Genomic DNA, 20745 nt, shown 5'->3' on the forward strand with positions numbered 1-20745 from the left:
CAAAGGCTAACTTCAACCCATCAACTCAACTATTTGACTTTGACTTGTTATTTTGTAATAACATTAATTTCTTTTTCTGATTACTAAAGTAACTCATTCAAAAACATTTTGAAAAATTCCTGAGGAAACAGTATCCACTGTTAACTCCCTGGCATACATACATCTTCACGTTTTGAATCAAGTTGCTTTTGTAACCTTTTCTTTGGCTTAGTATATTTTGTAAATACCTTTCCGTATATTAAACATCTAAAACATAGTATTCCATCAAGCAAATATTGTCATTTTTAACTCTTAAACATCTACAAAGTAGAAATACTTTTACCGTGTGTGTAGTAAGCCGTAAATAGACAATGGGATTTCATCCGACAAGAGTTAAATGTAGCTGGTTTTTGAAAAGGAACGGATGGAAAACTGTCTCTCTTGTTTTTTTAATGTTTATTTATTTATTTTGAGAGAGAGAAAGAGAGCACCCACATCTGTGAGCAGGTGAGGGGCAGAGAGAAGGAGAGAGTGAATCCCAAGGAGGCTCCTCACTGTCTGTGCAGAGCCCAACAAGGGACTCGATCTCACAAACTGAGCTCATGACCTGTGCCGAGATCAAGAGTCAGCCACTTAACCGACTGAGCCACCCAGGTGCCCCAGGAAACGGTGCTCTGCGTGTCCCCTTGAGATCCTCCCTTCCTGCCCCTTCCCCAACCTCCCAAAGCAAAGGCTTCTTTTTTATGTTTATGTGAAATAGGACACATCAGTTCCCCAGGGGTGAGGTAACAAAGCACCACAAACTGGGTGGCCTACAACAACAAAAATTGATTCTCTCACAGTTGGAGCTACAAGTCCAAATTCAAGGTGTCGACAGGGCCGTGTCCACCCTGAAGACTCTGGGGTAGGATCCTTCCTCACTTCTGGCCGCCATTAATCCTTGGCTTCCTTTGGCTTCTAGAAACGTCACGGCAATGCCTGCCTCCACCTTCACGAGGTCTTCCCAATATATCTCATCTCGTCACATGGCCTCCTCCCCTGTAGTCTCTTCTCTTCTTTAGGACCCCAGTCACCATGGATTAAGGGCCTCCTCTCCATCTTTTTTTCTCTTATTATCATTATTTTCGTATTGCGCTTAAAATACACATAACATAAAACTTACCATTTTAACGAGCTTCTAGTATACAATTCTGTAGCAGTAAGTACATTCCCATTGTCATTCGATCATCTCCACCATCCATTTCCAGAACGTTTTTAATGTCCCAAACTGAATCTGTGTACTCCCATTAAAGAATAGCTCCCATGTGCCCTCCTTTCATCTCCTGGTGGCCTCTGTTCTACTTTGTGTCTCTATCCATTTGTCTGTTCCTAGGAACTTCTTATAAGTGGAGTCTTACAAATATTTAACCTTTTGTGTCTGGCTTATTTCATCACAGTATGTTTTTAAGGTTCCCCCATGTGGTAGCATGGGACACACTTTCAGTCTTTTTCAAGGCTGAATAATATCCCATTGGATGTATATTGTGCATTTGTCAATCCATTCATCTGACGATGGGCATTTGGGCTGTTTCCATCCTTCGGCGATTGTGAGTGATGCTGCTCTGCGTACCATTGCATAAGAATCTGTCTGAGTGCCCGCTTTCAATTCTTCTGAATATGTGGCTAGAATCAGAATTGCCGAATCACGCGGTAATTCTATGTTTGATTTTTGAGGAACCGCCAACCTGTTTGCCACAGTGGTTGCGCCATTTTACGTTCCCATCAGCAAGGCACAAGGGTTCCAGTTTTTCCACATCCTCACCAACTTGCTGTTTTCTCTTTTCTCCATAATAGCCATCCTAATGGGTACGAGCATGACCTCATCCTAACTGATTGCATTTGCGAAGATCCTATTTGCAAGCAAGGTCACGTTCTGAGGCTCCAGGAAGGACAAGAATTTGAAGGTAGGAAGGACTCTATGAAACCCTGTCCTGTGGTAAAGAGGCTTTCCCTTAGGCAGAGTGCGATTAAAGAGCACGGTTCCCAGAAATAACATTTACCAAAGATAGACTCTTATGTATAACTTTGAATCTGAGTAATGATGGAGGTTAAAGGACAGAAATCAATAATCTTTTCCTCATGTTCATGGCTGAATTGTTGTCTGTTATGGAAGAAAACAGTGTTGAACTAACCAACCTGACTGAAAAATGGATATCTATTTATCATGGGTTTAAAATAGTGCCTGGGTGGCTCAGTCAGTTAAGCACTGGACTTTGGCTCAGGTCACGATCTCATGGTTCGTGAGTTCGAGACCCACATCAGGTTCACTGCTGTCAGCTCTGAACCTGCTTAGGATCCTATGTCCCTCTCTCACTCTGCTCCTCCCCTGCTCACATGCTCTCTCTTCTCAAAATTAAATAAGCATTTTTAAAAAATAAAAAAACAAGGGAAGCCTGTGTGGCTCAGTCGGTTAAGTGTCCTCATCTCATGGTCCGTGAGTTTGAGCCCCACATTAGGCTCTCTGCTTTCAGTGCAGGGCCCGCTTTGGATCCTCTGTCTCCTTCTCCCTCTGCCCCTCCCCAACTCACGCTCTCTCTCCCTCTCTCTCAAGAACAAACATTTAATAAAACAACAAAAATAAAGTAAAAAATAATAAATTGCAGGGTGCCTGGGTAGCTCAGTCAGTTAGGCGTGTGAATATTGATTTCTGCTCCGGTCATGATCTGATGGTTCATGAGACTGAGCCCCAAGCTGGGCTCTGTGCTGCCAGCATGCGGCTGGCTTGGGATCCTCTCTCTCTCTCCCTTGTTCTCTGCTCCTCCCCCACTCACGCTCATGCATGCCTGTGCTCTCTCTCTCTCAAAATAAATAAACATGAAAAATAAATAAATAAAACAGTAAATGGCAAAACCATTCTGGAAAAGGAACTTAGCAAGTGACAGCCAAGAGAAAGGCAACAGTGGGCTAATTATCTCTCTCGATATACAGTGTGTTTGAGGGTTGTATGGAGCTTGGGTGCTGACTTCAGTGGCCGTTGAGAAGTTTCAGATCTTTCCTCCCTTGGGTGTGTGCTCTGAGAGCTTGCCCTGCAGAGATTACGGATGGCCTTGGTTGGGTCAATGTCTCTGAAAGAGAGAGAGCATGTGTGTTTGAGGTGTGGCACATGACAAGGGGATGTACTTATTAGTTCTGGGTGAGCACATGAATATGTGGCTAGAATCAGCCACATGTAGGAGCACATGACTGCTCCTACATCATTTCCTATTCCTTGCTCCTTGCGGGTAAATTTGTAAAAAAAAGAATTTTTAAAATGTTTATTTATTTATTTATTTTTGAGAGAGAGAGAGACAGACAGAGCATGAGCAGGGGAGGGGCAGAGAGAGAGGGAGACACAGAATCCGAAGCAGGCTCCAGGCTCTGAGCTGTCAGCACAGAGCCCGACATGGGGCTCGAACCCATGAACTGCAAGATCATGACCTGAACCCAAGTCGGACACTTGACTGACTGAGACACCCAGGCACCCCGGCAATTTTTTTTTTTAAATAAGCTTTATGCCCAGCGTGGGCCTCGAACCCATGACCCTGAGATCGAGAGTCACATGCTCTACCGACTGAGCCAGCCAGGCACCCCTCCTAGTCAGTAAATTTTTTTTAATATTAAAATAATCAAAATCCATAAAAAGAAAATACACAATTGTCTGGTCATTTTATTTATTTATTTGAGAGGAGAAATGTATTCTGATGGGATTAATTATTAATTAGTTATTGGATCAATAATTAATTAAGAGCTGTGATTCTAGAGTGCCTGGATGACTTTTGTCACAACCTCAGTCTCCAATCCAGTGTTGTTCTTTGACAAATGGGGATATCGTGCCTACTTTCCTAACCCCACGTGGCATTTGGGGGATTAGTGATATATTTTTTTAATGCTTATTTACTTATTTTGAGGGGGTGGGGAGAGAGTGGGGAGAGGGACAGAGGGAGAGGGAAAGAGAATCCCAAGCAGGATCCACGCTGTCAGCGCAGAGGCTGACTTGGGGCTCAGTCTCATGAACCGCGAGATCGTGACCTGAGCAGAAATCAAGAGTCGGACTGAGCCACCCAGGCGCCCCAAGGGGATTAAGTAATATTCTTGAGGGTTGTGTCTCAGGGCCTTCTCTTTCCTTCTGCATTCATTGTCCGGCCCCAGCTCACATACCCTCGGTTGGTACTTGGAGATAGAGGTCTCCAGCCCGGGCACCTTTGCTGAGACCGGACCCTAACACCCAGCTGCCCACTAATCACCTTCACTGGGCGCCCAAACATAGGCGTTCAGACTCACCACGGTCAGGATTGACGACCATCTTTCCTTACGAATCTTTTCTCCTTTCCGGTTTCTCTGTCTCTGAACACCAACAACATCCCACCCTGCGGGCTCCACAGGCAAAGCGGGGGGGGGGGGGTGCCCTTGCTGCTTCTCCCTCCCTTGCCCACAGTATACAACCAGACACTCACCAAAGCCTTGGTAAAGATTCTCTCCTTGACCAAACCACAGCCAGGCTCCTTTGAGCCCTTCCTTGACTAGGCCTCAACCTCGGCCTATGCAGACTTGAACAGATGCTAACACAGTTGTTAACAGTTTGCAGCCGCATCCTCTAGATGACCCTAGGGCTCCCCACCTCCCACTGGAAGTGCCTCTCTGAGAAAACTCAAGGCTGCTCAGATAACTGACGGTCCCAGCCAAACCTGCCGGCAGGGCCCCTGACTCCCGGCCTCTGGGGGAGTGTGGGAGCCTAACTTCCACAAAGGTCAGTTAGCAAACCCAGGCGGTTTCACGGGGACCAGCACTGCCTTCCTGCTCTTCCTGCTTTTTGTAACTTTTCACTTCCCTGGCCCTTCTCAAACCCCTGTGCCCCTACCCCTTCCTCCTTCTCCCTTTAAAACGCCCAGTCGCCTCTGCTCAGATGGGAAAGAAACTCAGAAGCTCAGTGGTGGCCTCTGTTGTCAGCAGTTACTGAGTGAGGTCTGTTCTCACTGCTTTAATGTCCAGCCATGTGTATCTTTGACACCCTCTTGGTTCCATCCACGTCTCTCCGCTCCTTCAGTTCTGGCCACCATCATCTCTCCCCTGGACTGCTGCCTCCCAAAGAGGTCCCGGCCCCCAGACTTGCCTTCCCGCAACCCACCTTCCCACTCTCTGCACGGAACAAATTTGGCCGGTGCGCCCTCCACACCCTACGCAAAGCCCTCAGAAATGGCTTGCCCTTGCTCTCAGGATGCCAGAAGTTCTCCAGAATGGTCTGCAGTAGGCAGCCTGTTGACGACCAAATTAGCAAACTCAGGAGGAGTTGGTTGGGAAGCAGAATCCTTTGGGGCCGGCTGACCTCTCCTCTTCCTCCCTGCTTCCAGGGGGATTGTGACTCTGCCCCTCCACCTCTGCCATCTCTCGGTCCTCCCAGGCCCGCTCCTCCCAGGCCCGCTCCTCCCCGGCTTCCTTGGTGCAAGACTCCAGGTCTCTGGAGGAAAGGGGCATCAGGAAGGTGTAGGGCCGCTTTTCTGTTTTCCTTTTATTTCTTAACGCAACGTTGTCTGCACACAGCTCTGCTCCCTGTTGCAGCGTGCCCTAACATTTTCCTTTCATTTAACCTTTACCTTATTTAACCTTGTGAGCTGAGTTTGGTTGTGATTTCCATTTTATGGATGAGCACACAGGCTTGGAGAACTTAAAACGCTTGCCCCCAGCCCCCCAGTCAGCATAGAGAGGACCTACATTCAAGTCTTCCACATCCGAAGCAATATTTTTGTTCTTCCACTCCCTCTGCTCCTTGGCTCCTCTTTCGCCGACATACCCACTGTTTCGGCAGCCCTACTTCCTTCTGCATTTTAAATTCTGTTGCAAGGGAAGTGTTTCTTCTGGTTTCCTGTCTCAGCGTTCCGTGCTCTTCCGCCCCTTCTGTGTTCCACGGGGCTGACGGCGATCTGCCACTGAAAATGCATCTTCTTATTTGAAAATCTGATTTTGGGGGGCAAGTAATTTACATAAATGGCTCAAAAATTAAGCATACAGTGAGGCAGGTCATGGTCATTGTGTTTCTGCTGTTACTCTCTGTCTTTCTGTCCCCCCTCTTCTCTTCCCCACCAATAACCACTTCTGTTATTTCCTTGCTTAGTTTTCCAGAGTTTCTTTGTGTGACACAAGTACCGACGTCAATGCTTATATTCTTTGTGTTTTGCACGGAGTGCTGCACACCTCATGCGCCATTCTGCACCTTGCTTTTTTTCCCTTAACGATAATATATACTGGAAATCGTCCAGTATCAGGGCACGGAAAGTTCCCTCATTCTTTTTTTTTTTTTTTTTAATTTTTTTTTTCAACGTTTATTTATTTTTGGGACAGAGAGAGACAGAGCATGAACGGGGGAGGGGCAGAGAGAGAGGGAGACACAGAATCGGAAACAGGCTCCAGGCTCGGAGCCATCAGCCCAGAGCCTGACGCGGGGCTCGAACTCACGGACTGCGAGATCGTGACCTGGCTGAAGTCGGACGCTTAACCGACTGCGCCACCCAGGCGCCCCTGCCCCTCATTCTTTTTGATAGCTGCAGAGTAGTTCAATGGATGGAGATATTCCGTCATTGATTAAACTTGTTCCCTAGTGATAGAATCTGGCTAGTTTCCATTCTTTAAGTATTACAAAACCATGCTGGAATAACCTTGGATATACCTCATTTTGCACACATAGCACAAATATGCCTGAGTCAGAGAAAATATTTGATAGAAAGTGCCAAATCTTCTAATATACGTTAATATACATTCGCCCCAGCAATGAATGACAGCGCTTGGTCAGCAGTCCATGCTGTTGAACTTTGATATTTTTTTTTTAATTTTTTTTTCAACGTTTTTTATTTATTTTTGGGACAGAGAGAGACAGAGCATGAACGGGGGAGGGGCAGAGAGAGAGGGAGACACAGAATCGGAAACAGGCTCCAGGCTCTGAGCCATCAGCCCAGAGCCCGACGCGGGGCTCGGACTCACGGACCGCGAGATCGTGACCTGGCTGAAGTCGGACGCTTAACCGACTGCGCCACCCAGGCGCCCCGAACTTTGATATTTTTGCCAATCTTATAGACAAATGGCAGCATATCCCTGTAGCTTTAATGTGCATTTTGCTTATGTGTAAGGGGACTGTCTATTCATATTTTAAAAGTCATTTGTATTTCCTTTAATGTGAATTGTCTGCTCATATCATTTGATCTTTCAGAGAGTAGGTGTTTTGGCCTTGCTATTGACATTTAGGAGCTGTTTATACATTGAAGAGGGTAGTGCTTTGTGATATGAGTCATATGAATATTCTTCCCATCTTTGATGTTTATCTTTTTAAAAAATTTTTTTAATGTTTATTTATTTTTGAGAGTGAGAGAGAGAGACAGAGTGTGAGCAGGGGAGGGGCAGAGAGAGAAGGAGACACAGAATCCGAAGCAGGCTCCAGGCTCTGTCAGCACAGAGCCCGACGCGGGGCTTGAACTCACGAACTGCGAGATCATGACCTGAGCCAAAGTCAGACGCTTAACTGACTGAGCCACCCAGGAGCCCCATTTGACGTTGATCTTTTGAATTTGCTCAGGATGCTTTTTTGCCAAGCAAAATGTAGTTTTCTTCTTAAAGACTGGAGATTCACTTTTGGGGTGGGGGGAAGTGTACAGGTCCACACACGTGTAGATCCATGGAATCGCCATCACAATCAAGATACAGAACAGTGCCAACACCCCAAAAATGCTGTGGTGCTGTTTGTAGTCATGCTCTCCCCCCGCCTAGAAACCACTGATATGTTCTCCCTAACATTTTTTTTCTTTTTAAGAATATTTTATAAATGGGATCACATAGTACCTACGCTTTTGAGACTGCCTTATCTCAGCATAATGCCTCTAAGACTCATCCAAAGTGAGACCGTAGCATCCGCTTGTTCCTTTCAATTGCTGAGTAGTAGCCCATTTTACAGGATGTGTCACATTTGGTTTATCCATTCAGCCTTGGAAGGACATTTGACGAGTTTCCAGTTTAGGGCAATTATGAATAGAGCTGGATAAGGACTTACGTACAGGGTTTTTTATGTGAATATAGAGTAGATACAGAGGAGTGGGGTTTCTTGGTTGTATGTTTAACTTTATTTTTTAATTAATTATTTCAGAGAGGGAGAAGGCACGCACTTGGCATGCGCAAGGAAGGAACGGGCAGAAGGAGAGGAAGAGAGAGAATCTTCAGCAGGCTCTACGTCCAGTGCAAAACATGTTGAGGGGCTTGATCTCACCACCCTGGGATGGTGACCTGAGCCGAAATCAAGAGTCGATGCTTAACCCACAGCCATCCAGTCGCCCTGTGTTTGAATGTATAGGAAGTTGCCAATTATTTTCTAGAGTGGCTGTATTATTTTGCGTTCCCGCCAGCAAAATTGCTTTCCATCCTCCCCAGCAATTGGTGCTGACAGTATCATTTTCATTTCAGCCATTTTATGTATTTAAAAAAATTTTTTTAATGTTAATTTATTTTAGAAAGCACGCATGTGAGCCGGGGAAAGAGACGGAGGGAGGGAGGGAGGGAGAGAGAGAGAGAGAGAGAGAGAGAGAGAGAACCTTAAGCAGGCTCCACGCTCAGCATGGAGCTAGACATGGGGCTCGATCCCACAACCCTGGGATCATGACCTGAGCCAAAAATCAAGAGTTGGATGCTCAACTGAGTCACCAAGGTGCCCCTCTTTCAACCATTTTAATAAGTATGTAACAATAGCTCATTGTGGTTTTAATTTGCATTTCCCTAATGGTTATGATACCAACTATATTTTCATGGGCTTAATGATGATGTCTTTTTGGCAGAGTATCTGTTCAAGCCTTTTGCCCATTTTAAAATTACATTGTTGGGGCGCCTGGGTGGCGCAGTCGGTTAAGTGTCCGACTTCAGCCAGGTCACGATCTCACGGTCTGTGAGTTCGAGCCCCGCTTCAGGCTCTGGGCTGATGGCTCAGAGCCTGGAGCCTGTTTCCGATTCTGTGTCTCCCTCTCTCTCTGCCCCTCGCCCGATCATGCTCTGTCTCTCTCTGTCCCAAAAATAAATAAACGTTGAAAAAAAAAATTTAAAATTACATTGTTTTCTTACTATTCAGAGGACTCTTCAGATACTGTACATGTAACTCCTCTGTCTGATATGTGATCTGGAACTATTTTGTTTCATTGTGTCCTTTGTCTTTTTGTTCTCTTAGCAGTATCTCTGCAGATAAAACTTTGTGTGTGCTATACAAAACTGCATCATTTTGATGAAGTTGAATTAATAATTTTTTTCTTTTCTTTTCTCTTTAGTTTTTTTTTTTAATGTTTATTTTTGAGAGAGAGAGAGGGGAAGAGAGAGCGAATAAGCAGGGGAGGGGCAGAGAGAGGGAGACACAGAATCTGAAGCAGGCTCCAGACTCTGTGCTCAGAGCCTGACACGGGGCTTGAACCCATGAACCGTGAGATCATGACCAGAGCTGAAGTTGGATGCTGAAACGACTGAGCCACCCAGGTGCCCCTGTTTATTTTTGAGAAAGAGAGAGGTCACGCATGTGCAACATGGGGGAGGGGCAGAGAGAGAGAGGGAGACAGAGGATGCAAAGCAGGCTCTGCAGCAGAGAGCCCAGCCCCATGCAGGGTTCAAACTCACGAACTGAGCAGTCATGACCTGAGCCGAACTCAGACGCTTAGCCGACTGAGCCACCAGCTGCCCCAATAACGTTCTGTTTCTTAACATGAGTGCTACTACATTAAGTGTGTTCAATTGTGAAAATTTATCATACACATTCCTGTATGTATTTAACACTGTTTTAAAAATAGGGTGTGTTTTGATCCTATAGGCCTATAGGCTGGTTTTGAGCCAGCATCTGGCTGGCTCAACAGAGCATGTGACCCTTGATCTCAGGGTCATGAGTTCAAGCTCCATGTTGGGCATGGAACCTACTTTAGAAAAAAATTCAGTGTGTTTGTATTTAGTGGGCATGGTAGCGGAATATAACACAACTGGCATCAAAATCCAACCACATGATCCATTACCATTAATGTGTTGTAGGGTTCTGTTGGCTAATGTTTTACTTCAAAGTTTTCCACTGTTATTCATAAGGGAAATTGGTCTATAGTTTTTTTTCTTAGTGCCATCTTTATCAAGGACTGGGACAACAGAACACTTGTTTCATACAATCAGCTTGGAAGTTTTCCTTCTTTTTCTATGTGCTGGCTTATGTTAAAATAGCATTGGGACTACCTGATCTTTAAAGGTGGACAGAAGACAGAATTCCCCTTTCTAATCTGGACCTGGGGTGACTTCCTCTATTTCTTCACTGGTAGTCTGTTTAGACAGGTTAATTTTGATAAGTAGAATTTTTCTTAAAAATTATACATTAGAGGGGCGCCTGGAGGGCTCAGTCAGTTAAGCATCTGGCTTCGGCACAGGTCATGATCTCGCGGTTCGTGGGTTCGAGGGCCATGTCGGGCTCTGTGCTGACAGCTCGGAGCCTGGAGCCTGGAGCCTGCTTCGGATTCTGTGTCTCCCTTTCTCTCTGCCTGTCCCCTGTTCTCTCTCTCTCTCTCTCTCTCTCTCTCTCTCTAAATTAACATTAAAAAAATTTTTTTTTAAATTATACATTAGATCACTAACTGTGTTATCTCAGGTTAGTTACCTCATCACCAGAAGCCTCAGTTTCTTGGTCTGAAAAAAGGAGATAATGATAGAACCTCCTTCATATGGGAAAAATTTCTGACTGGTAAATGGTAAGTGCTTAGTAAATATGAGCCAGTGTACTACCAAACTTTAAGACAGAAAAAATACCTTGTAAAACACAATTGATCTGCCTTCGTATTAGAAGAACCAGTAACACCTAAATCTACTGTCTTGCTGGTAATGTCATTTCCTTGGAAAATAACCGGTTATGACACACACTAAGAACTTTGCTTTTCTAGTTTTCCTTATAAAATTTTTTTTAATATTTTTTTTTTGAGAGAGAGAGAGAGAGAGAGGGCAGGAGTGGGAGAGGAGAGGGAGAGAGAGAGAGTGAGAGAGAGAGAGAGAGAATGAGCCAGAAAGGGGAAGAGAGGTGGAGAGACAGAATCTGAAACAGGTTCCAGGCTCCCAGCTGTCAGCACAGAGCCTGATGGGGAGCTTGAACTCAAGAACCACGAGATCATGACCCGAGCAGAAGTCGGACACAACTGACTGAGCCACCTAGGTGCCCCTTTTTAATTTTTTTAATGTGTATTTATTTCTGAGACACACAGAGAGAGAGAGAGAGAGAGAGCACATGAGTGGGGGCGGGGGGGGGGGCGGGCAGAGAGCGAGGGAGACACAGAATCCGAAGCGGGCTCTAGGCTCTGAGCTGTCAGCACAGAGAACGACATAGGGCTTGAACTCATGAAATGTGAGATCATGACCTGAGCTGAAGTCCCACGCCCACCAACTGAGCCACCCAGGTGCCCCTTTCCTTATAGTTTTAAAGTAACTTCACGTATACTATATTCATTGGTTTTATGTAAGAACTGAGAAGAAGGCAGTGGTTTATAAAGAAACATTAAATTTTTTTCTGAATATAAAACGCACAGATGCTCATTGAAAAAATTTTAGACATTTGCAAAATAATTTTTTCAAAAGTGAAAAAACTTAAAATCCTAACAACAACAAAAAAGGACTCACATAGTGGTATTTTCCCCTCCTTCCAAATTTTTTTCCTACGCATTTAAGAATCAAAATTGTAATTTCATTTTGTATGCAAACTTGTGTCCTGACTCTTAAACTGAATATAATAAAAATGACTTATCCTGTACAGATCAGTCTCAGAATGGGGTCTGTCCAACACATATGAGACTCTAAGTAGCCCAGAGAAATAAGGTAAGACTTTACTCGATGTCTCTGAAGGGTATTGTGATGGGGGAAAATTGAAGCAGGTACAATGAGAACTCCAAGGAAAGTTCGAGCATTGTAAAATGGATTTTGGATGTTTTGTTGTGTTTTCATGATTAATATTTCCTTCCCAGTCTCTACAGATGGTAACAGGATAACAACCCTTCTCGTTTGTCTTCTGTGCTAACTGTCCTTCAACATCCCTTCTCCCCTAATTCGATACCCTTGAGATTATCAGTTTGGCTATAGCAGTTCTTCTAAAGACATTTCCCAGACTCCCTTGCATTTGATGTAGCACTGTAACCACCTTCTTGCCAATGGGGCGAGTCTTAAAGTGATGCACATAACTTGCAGAGTGTGGCCCTAAAGAGAGTGTTTCCTTTTCTTTCCCCATCCGTCGTAACTAGAATATACTAGAATGTGGGAACTAGCATTGTCTTCTTGGACAGCAAGATGGAAGCTATGCCTAGGACGGCAGAGCCACAGAATAGAAGGAAGCTGGGTGTCTGGTTCTGGGAATCCAGTTCCAGACACCCTGCCTAGGTTTCTCTGCAAGAAAATTATACTTCCATCTAGTTAAATAAAAGTTTCTCTGTTAGCGCAGCCAAATCTAAATCCTAACAACACACCCTCTCACAAGTTTATACTCAGTCCTCATTGGCTTTATGTTCACTCTGTTCTGTGATCCACTGACCCGGCATCTTGGTGAATGCCTTATCATACAAAGGAGGCTGACCTCCATCCCTGCTGCCACATCCTTGGCCCAAGCCCGTATGCTCCCATCCCCATCCAGGTGCTGGCCACGGAGGTCCTTTCCTCCTACCCCAGTGCCTCCCTAACTCTATCAGGCAGAAGAGTCTATTAAGCATTTAAATAAAAATGATTAAAAAGCTTAAAACCCTTTTTTTATTTGAGAGAGAGAGAGAACACGAGCAAGGGAGAAGGGCAGAGGGAGAGAGAGAATCTCAAGCAGTTTCCTGCTCAGCACAGAGCGTGACACAGAGCTTGATCCCATGACCTGAGCCAAATTAAGAGTTTGATGCTCAACCGATAGTGCCACCCAGGTGCCCCCCCCCCAAAAAAAACCCATATTTTAATGACTGGAAAGATTCCATTCTATACTTTTTAAAAGTATTTTTTAATGATTATTTATTTTTGGGAGAGAGAGACAGAGAGAGACAGAGAGTGAGCAGGGGAGGGGCAGAGAGAGAGGGAGACACAGAATCCAAAGCAGGCTCCAGGCTCTGAGCTGTCATAACAGCCATGAGATCATGACCTGAGCTGAAGTTAGATGCTTAACAGACTGAGCCACTCAGGCACCCCTAGAAGAATTTTTTTTAAGTTTGTTTGTTTGTTTGTTTGTTTGTTTATTTATTTATTTATTTATTTATTTATTTATTTTGGAGAGAGAGAAAGAAAGCATGGAGTTGGAGAGGGGCAGAGAGAGAGGGACAGAGAGAATCCCAAACAGGATCCGCCCTTTCAGCACAGAACCCAATGCAGGGCTCAAACCCATGAACCGTGAGATGATGACCTGAGCCGAAGTCGGTCGCTCGATCACTGAGCCAACCAGGCATCCCCCATTCTATAATGTTTAAATCAACCACTATCATTGGATATTGTTTACCATTATAGAGAATAACAAGCCATGGTAGAAAGAAAATGGGCAGCAGGAAGGGCAGGTGTGACTTTGACTTCCACTCTTTTTAAAAAAAAATTTTAATGTTTATTTTTGAGATGGAGCATGAATGGGGGAGGGGCAGAGAGAGGAGGAGACACAGAATCCGAAGCAGGCTCCACATTCCAAGCTGTCATCACAGAGCCTGATGCGGGGCTCGAACCCACAAGCCATGAGCTGAAGCTGACACTTAACCGACCAAGCCACCCAGGCACCCATTGACTTGCACTCTTAACCGTTCACCAACTGTGATTTTGAGCAAATCATCCCCCCCCCCCGGCCTTCCATTTTCTCGTTTGTTTAATAAACACTACAATACCCATCTCTCTGATTTGTCACGAAGGTTAGAGATAAGTCAGCTAGCACGATAGCGCTCCCACATAGCAGGTTCAACAAAGGGGTGGCGGTGGTACATTGCTGTACAATAATGCTATTTCTGCATACTGGCATTTTTCTTAAATGATAAGAATCCTGCAGTGGGGGATTATTGGTTCAAAGGATAGAATGTTTTTTAGATCCTTGATTCACACTTGGTAGGACTTATCACTGACATTTTTCAAAGTAAGAAACCAAGGCTCAGGGGGGCCTGGGTGGCTCAGTTGGTTGAGCATCTGACTCTTGATGTAGGCTCAGGTCATGATCCTAGGTTCATGGGATCCAGCCCTGAACTGGGCTCTGTGCTGACAGCATGGAGCCTGCTTGGAATTCTCTCTCTCTCTCTCTCTCTCTCTCTCTCTGCCCTTTTCTGCTCTTTCTCTCTCTCAAAATAAATAAATAAACTTAAAAAAAATAAAAAAGAAACCAAGGCTCAGAGAAGTAAAGTAGTTCAGCTAGTGTTTTAGGCCTCATAAATGGTAGAGACCATATTAAACCCGTATCTTCTAACTTCTGGTCTTGGGCAATTTCTACCAAGTGTCATAGACCCAGAGCCCTAATCTTTGCACTGTGAGAAATGGAATTAAAACTGTTTGTGAAAATCAGCTGTGTAATATCACTGGACATTATAATATTACTCATTCTGACCCATCCTCTCAGCAAACTTTTATGGGTGTGTAGCAAGGGAGGGGATGTGGTGGAAAGTCAGCAGCATCGGTCAGGGAATCGGGGATTCTTCCCAGCCTCGTCATTTACTCCTCATGTTATCTTGGCAGAACAGTCAATATATCCGGGTGACAGTTAACTTATCTGTAAAAACGAGAAGAAGTCTGGGTAATTCCATAAGGTCATTTCTTGTTTAAAGTCCTATCGTTAAGCAGGGTGATGTGGACAAATCTGGGTAATCAAGACTGAAGCAGTCTTCCTACTTTTTCCTATTTTTTAGTAAAATACCTTTTACTAAATATTATGCCACAGCTGAATTAACAGTTGCAAATGTACGTATATTTGTTCACATTTTCTTTCAAAATACACTCAGACTCCAAGAGAGGAGCTCGTGTGTGCATATCCCATAAATGTGTTGAGGATTTCAAGTTGGATCTACTCAACTTTCCACTCCATTTAAGAAAAACGTATTTGTGTAAAGATTAGAAGAAAATGAAAATAAGAAAGCCATGGAATTTGGGGGATGGCATAAAATTTTCTTTTCTTTTTTTTTTAAGTTTATTTATTTTGAGAGAGAGAGAGAGAATGTGCGCATGCACACCCGTGGGCAGGGGAGGCGCAGAGAGAGAGAGGGAGAGAATCCTAAGCAGGCTCCCTGCTGCCAGTGCAGAGCCGGACTTGGGGCTCATTCTCACGACCGTGAGATCATGACCGGAGCTGAAACCAAGAGTTGAACACTTAACCAACAGCCACCCAGCCGCCCCTCTTTTCTTTCAATTACCCTCAGTGTTGTTTATGCAATGCCAACAACAATAATAATAAAACTTCCTAAGATGCTGGTGGCAAATTCTGGCTTTGAGAACTTTGCCTTGGGGACTTTAAAACAGTAAAGTCTTATTCTTTTTTTTTTTTTTTTTAATATTTTTGAAATTCTGATTAGTTTGAGTCTGGGTGGGTAAACATAATAGATGTGGGTAGCTTTCTCTGAAACTGCCAGCCTGTAAGATGGGAAGATTTCTGCACAGGGCACATTTAAAAAATTTGCTGCATCAACAGGTTTTTGGGATGGAGCAGCAGGGAGGCACCTAAGCCCTCTGAGGAGACGCCCACTTCTTCCAACACCGCCCTCACTCCCGTCTCATTCTCTCTGTGCACCCACCTGAAATTAGAGGCAATTCATGTCAGCGGCTCACCCCGCCCCACCTCTGCGCTGTGATTCTGAAAACACCCGTGGTTCTCATTCAGGGGTGGTTGATCCCTCCACCTCCCACCCCGAGGGGTATTTATCAATGTCTGGAGACATTTTGGGGTGTCATAAACAATGCATGGGACAGGCCCCACAGCAGACAATGATCCAGCTCAAAATGTCAGTGCTGAGGTTGAGGAACTGTGATTTCGGGCTAAGAGAAGTGAAGATAGGGTGTGGGCTCTGGCCTCGTCCCCTGTGGCTGGCTGTCATTTGCCCAGGGTCCAGGAAGTAAGCAAAGGATCATGGGCCAGTCCTTTAGTTCCACCCCAGTGACGTCAGCTCCTAGAAATCTAGTGTCGGAGGCTTTGTCCTGATGAAGACTGATCTCGCTGGAATCTGCCCACCTGTGATCACAGGGAGTTGGACCTTGCCCCGAAAAAGTGCCTGTGACATACATTCCTGCTTCTTCGTGCCATTCGCCCTTTCTGTGACACCTGTTAAGCTTCCTGCAAAACCAGTTTCCCAAGCTGGGCGGCTGAGCCCCGACTGCTTCAAAATCTCTCTTCCTTGATTATGTGGCACAAGAGGGCGTGTGGGCAGGCCCCAGTACCAGGCGAGGGGAAACTGGCTAAGAGGAGAAGCTATCAGAAATGCTCATAAAACAATCAAGCCATAATGAGGAAGTGCAACTAACCCCCGCGCCAACTCCCCCCAAAGGATGGCGATAACATAACAGCTCTGGGGATTTAAAGGTGGCTCGTCGCACCGAGAAGGGAAAGACAGAGGAAGCAGTTGGGCAGAGACCGCGGGATCAAAGAAGAAAAGGGCCCACCAACAGGATAAAATAATGGCCCTGTCTGGAGAGCCAAGAAAGGGAACTGACTACCTGATCACACACGGCTTGGTGAAAATACTTCTTACACCATCTGGCTCCCTTTATTTCATTTTTTCCGTAAACTCTGTACCCAACGTGGGGCTCAAACTCACAGCCCGAGATCAAGGGTCACATGCTCTTCTGACTGAGCCATCTGGTTCCTTTTACTTTAATTCTGTATTTACAGAACAACTCTGACCTCAATGTGTGTGTGTGTTTGAGGTCATGCTTCTCTGTCGACCAGGTAAAATGAAGACTTGGCTGCTTTTATTGCCGGTTAATAAATGAGTATTTTGGTTTTGTTGAGTCCCACCCATTTACCCTTCGGGGGAGTCCGAATCGCAGGACCTGTGTGGCCGAGTCTCCTGGAAACAGAGCCAGAGGCCTTTGGCAACTCCCGTGGTGACAAGATGAGGGGCCACCTTGCTTCCGGTTGAGGTCCTTCATTCTCAAGGCATTAAAAATGGTTTTCAGGGGCGCCTGGGTGGCGCAGTCGGTTAAGCGTCCGACTTCAGCCAGGTCACGATCTCGCGGTCCGTGAGTTCGAGCCCCGCGTCAGGCTCTGGGCTGATGGCTCAGAGCCTGGAGCCTGCTTCCGATTCTGTGTCTCCTTCTCTCTGTGCCCCTCCCCCGTTCATGCTGTGTCCCAAAAATAAATAAACGTTGAAAAAAAAATTAAAAAAAAAAATGGTTTTCAGCACGAGTGGCTCTCTGTGCACACATAGGCCCTTGTCAATCCCTCGTGGTTGATGACATCGTGGAGGGAAGATAGAGAATAAGGCCTCTGTACCACCAGGTCATGTGGCTCTTCCTCTTCCGTGGAAGAGATTTGGCATTCCCATGAGTCCAGCCAAATCTTATTCATTAATCAAGACAGTTAGGGGTAAGGAAAAGGGAGAGGCTTTTAAATACAGAGGAAGGGACAGATGGATGAACCTGAGCAGGTCAGTAGGCACGAAAGGTTTTCCTAGTGTTAGAACTCGGCAAAATCTCGTGGGCAGTTGGCAAGGCCAATGTGGTTAACCGAGCAGGGACCAGGTGAGGCATCCTTTCTCAGGCTTGTGCAGGGAAAGGCCCCCTGACATTCTGAGCCCTGTGCACATGCCTCCCCCCCTGGTTTAGGCCTTCTTCTAGCTGCTCTGACCACCAGCTTCTGGATTTCTGCACTTTCGGAGCTTCTGCTCAGGACTTTGACTTCACCCAGTGGATTGGGCCTTTTCAGATTCCGGGGATGCTTCTCCAGTCTGGATCCCCCCAACTGGCTTTATCCCATCCAGACCTGCCTGGAAAGCTTAGACGGATTCAATGCCCAGGCCTCACCACAGGTAAATGACTGAATGTTTTGTTCCTTCCGCCAGATCCCACATGCTTAATCTGAGATCAGTGCAACGGAGAGAAGGAGTCTGAGCTGGGTCGGTAGGAAAATACCACCTGTACGGTGACAGGCGAATCTTAAGGCCCCAGAGAGCCCATGAAAGGCCTGCATTGTGGTACGAAGCCTGCACAGCAACCGGGAAGGGGTACGTATAGCCAAGTGTCTCCATGAAATAGCACAGGAATGTGCACAACGCCACAGACACACGTCTCAGAGCCTGCGCCGTACTGGAGTCTCCAGTCCTAGTTCTGCTGACATTGGAGGCGAGAGTCCGGCAGCCTGAACTTGAACCAAGGTTTCCTAATGGTTCTCAATGACCCTAAAGAACGAGAGCCGCAGGGGAAAGCACCGTACGCTTGGGACATAACCCTGCACCAAAGAGTTGTATCAGGTTTGTGGGATTAATGATGGGTTTTTCTTACTGCCCACTTTTTTGCTACTGCTATTTTACCTTCCCAGCGAAAATTATTTTGCTTTTACAATGAAAAATAAAATAAGCGAAAACAAACATAAATAAGTAAAGAGTTAAGATATGTAAACAAAAAGGAGGAAATGAGGAATTGGATGGAGAAGGACCTAGAGGGGCACCTGGGTGGCTCAGTTGGTCGAGGGTTGGAGCTCAGCTCAGGTCATGACCTCACGGTTCCCAAGTTCAAGCCCCGCGTTGGACTCACTTCTGTCAGAACAGAGCCCACTTAGGGTCCTCTGTCCCCCACTCTCTCTGCACCTTCTCCTTTCTCTGTCTCTCTCTCAAAAATAAATAAAAACACTTAAAAAAAAAATAAAGACCTAGAGAAAGGGGCATAGGTAGGCAGCCTGATGAAGACAGGACCTGCCAGGGGCAGCCAGAGAAGGGGAGGAACTTTAGATCCAGACTTACGACACCCGGGTTGGATGGCAGCTCTGTGCTACCAGCCATTATCTTGAGGTGAGACGCTGAGCCTCAGGTTTTTGTGAAATCCGAATTTAATACCTGCTGGCGTCATGCCAGCCCCTGTCCTCAGTGCTTTACCCACATCCTCTCATCTGAGCATCGCAGAAACATGTTGCGATCGATGCAATTATCATCCAGTTTTCCAGATAAGGAAGCGAGAGACAGAGAGTAACTTGCCCAGAGACCCTAGGAAGTGCCAGCGCCGGGAAATAAGTAGGAATGTGCTTCGGGAAGCTCACAGGGCTGCATGTCAGGAGGCAGCCAGTGTTTTCCTAGTGGCCGAGTAATTCCCTTGATCCCTTTGGCCCCTTCTCTGCACTATCATCCGCTCTCTTCCTAAAGGGCTGCTTTCTCTGAGATCGACACCGCCCGAGACAGACTCCGAACTGGCTCCGCTGGGAAAATGCCATCCCTCCGGTGACAGGAAAGTATGGTCACAGGGAAGCCCCGTAGAAGCCAGCATCCTCACGCCACATCTGCCCTGTGACTCTGAGGTATTACCTGCTCTTCAGCCAGAGCTCGGGTTACAATGTCAGCACAGCTGGGCTCCAGTCCCAGCCCAGCCACCTGCCGGCCGTGCGGCATCTCGTTCAACCCACGAGTTGAACCCCCTCGTTCAATCCATCTGCCTGCCATGCTTGCTGCTCTTGGGGATGCCTGGGTCTTTCAAAAGCCCTGCAGGGGATTCTAATGTCCAGCTAGCATTGACACTCGCTCCCAACTTTTCATTCCTTACGTGTAAAATGAGAGGAACCACTTATAATCCAAACTTATTTCATGAGTAACTGTTAGGCATTTTCTCACATATCTCCCAGGAAAAGCCCAGGAATCCAGCACCACATATCCCCTATTTCACGCCGAGTCTCTGCTTAGTGGCAGAACCGAGCCCCAAACCCAACTGTTCAGCCATTAACACAATTCTTTCCACGCCTGACATCTATCAACATGTATTTCTCGCACACAGTTGTTCTGAGTATTAGCCAAGAAACTCCCAGCACAACGCGTGACACATAAGCCAACAAATGTAAAATACTTAATTAGTAACTTGAGATGGGAATTTATTTTAACCTACATCTTCCCAGATCTCTTGGAGTGCTCTATTTTTTTTTTTAAGGCAAGGCAATGTGTTCCTCTTCAGTGATCACTAGCCGCGTAAAATTCAAAATCAGGGAACTTACCTCCAATCCAGGATTTCCCAGGCCAACTTTGCTCAGCCACAGTCTGACTTGGGTGGTCCTTTGGGGCCACTACAACATGGTCTGTTTCCTGGAGTAGAACACATTGGCCTTCCAGAAGGGTGGGGGTGCTTGGAAGTGGTGGTGACCCCATGCAGCCTGTGCCGTACCCCCTTCGTCTTCGTGTGGCTCTTGTTTCAGGAAATGTTGGCCTCTTGTCTCTGGTGATCCGAGTATCTGCAATGACTCCCTGATGCAGGACAGAAATCCAAGGCTATGGTCATGGCCTGTCAGCCCAGTGGGCCAGCTGAGGGCTGTGAACCCTCCCGGTGACCATCTGGATCATAAGCAGGCATGTAAAGGGCACAATGTGTCAATAAACCTTCCTTGAAACATCACCCCCCTTCTCCCCAGCACACATCACCTGCGTGCCTCAGAATCACCTGCAGAGCTTGTTAAAGCACCCATTTCTGGCCCCATGCCGAGAGTTTCTTTCTTCTCCTTCTTTTTTTTTTTTTTTTTTTTTTTTTTAGTGTTTGTTTATTTGAGTGAGAAGCGGGGGCGGGGGGGGGCACAGAGAGAGAGAGAGAGGGAGAGAAAGAATCCCAAGCAGGCTTCCCACTGTCAGCGCA

At 46.0% G+C, this 20745-nt stretch overlaps 1 long non-coding RNA gene and 1 other non-coding gene across 3 annotated transcripts; one reads left to right on the plus strand and one right to left on the minus strand.

Moving 5' to 3' along the window:
- The first annotated feature begins 1735 nt into the window (after positions 1-1735).
- Positions 1736-20461, plus strand: LOC124513357 (uncharacterized). 2 transcript variants are annotated; one of them, XR_006962362.1, is made up of 4 exons: positions 1736-1922; positions 17988-18395; positions 19281-19432; positions 20315-20461. It is a non-coding gene; the product is annotated as an uncharacterized LOC124513357 (long non-coding RNA). The 2 variants fall into 2 exon arrangements; XR_006962361.1 differs by having other exon boundaries at positions 1737-1922; positions 19281-20461.
- On the minus strand, positions 3511-3583 carry TRNAE-CUC (transfer RNA glutamic acid (anticodon CUC)). Its single transcript has one exon. It is a non-coding gene; the product is annotated as a tRNA-Glu (tRNA).
- Positions 20462-20745: the final 284 nt, after the last annotated feature.

The sequence above is a fragment of the Lynx rufus genome, unplaced genomic scaffold, assembly GCF_022079265.1.
Source record: "Lynx rufus isolate CCGP_SWC_20201006 ecotype Redwood Valley unplaced genomic scaffold, mLynRuf1.p SCAF_1, whole genome shotgun sequence".
Classification (NCBI taxonomy): domain Eukaryota; kingdom Metazoa; phylum Chordata; class Mammalia; order Carnivora; family Felidae; genus Lynx; species Lynx rufus.